The sequence below is a fragment of the Phyllobates terribilis genome, unplaced genomic scaffold (genome assembly GCF_046119375.1).
Source record: "Phyllobates terribilis strain yellow unplaced genomic scaffold, ASM4611937v1 Scaffold_20__1_contigs__length_20440879, whole genome shotgun sequence".
Taxonomy (NCBI): domain Eukaryota; kingdom Metazoa; phylum Chordata; class Amphibia; order Anura; family Dendrobatidae; genus Phyllobates; species Phyllobates terribilis.
In genome coordinates this window covers 20000001-20001072 of record NW_027362780.1, presented here as the reverse complement: position 1 = coordinate 20001072, position 1072 = coordinate 20000001, and positions in this window count along the sequence as shown.

Sequence of the window (1072 nt, the reverse complement as noted above, 5' to 3'; positions counted from 1 at the left end):
AATAAAGCATAGGATAAAACAATATAAATACAATTTAATAAAGCATAGGTTAAAACAACATAAATACAATTTAATAAAGCATAGGATAAAACAACATAAATACAATTTAATAAAGCATAGGATAAAATAACATAAATACAATTTAATAAAGCATAGGATAAAACAACATAAATACAATTTAATAAAGCATAAGATAAAACAACATGAATACAATTTAATAAAGCATAGGTTAAAACAACATAAATACAATTTAATAAAGCATAGGATAAAACAACATAAATACAATTTAATAAAGCATAGGATAAAACAACATAAATACAATTTAATAAAGCATAGGTTAAAACAGCATAAATACAGTTTAATAAAGCATAGGATAAAACAACATAAATACAATTTAATAAAGCATAGGATAAAACAACATAAATCAAATTTAATAAAGCATAGGATAAAACAACATAAATCAAATTTAATAAAGCATAGGATAAAACAACATAAATACAATTTAATAAAGCATAGGATAAAACAACATAAATACAATTTAATAAAGCATAGGATAAAACAACATAAATACAATTTAATAAAGCATAGGATAAAACAACATAAATACAATTTAATAAAGCATAGGATAAAACAACATAAATACTTTTAAATAAAGCATAGGTTAAAACAACATAAATACAATTTAATAAAGCATAGGATAAAACAACATAAATACAATTTAATAAAGCATAGGATAAAATAACATAAATACAATTTAATAAAGCATAGGATAAAACAACATAAATACAATTTAATAAAGCATAAGATAAAACAACATGAATACAATTTAATAAAGCATAGGTTAAAACAACATAAATACAATTTAATAAAGCATAGGATAAAACAACATAAATACAATTTAATAAAGCATAGGATAAAACAACATAAATACAATTTAATAAAGCATAGGTTAAAACAGCATAAATACAGTTTAATAAAGCATAGGATAAAACAACATAAATACAATTTAATAAAGCATAGGATAAAACAACATAAATCAAATTTAATAAAGCATAGGATAAAACAACATAAA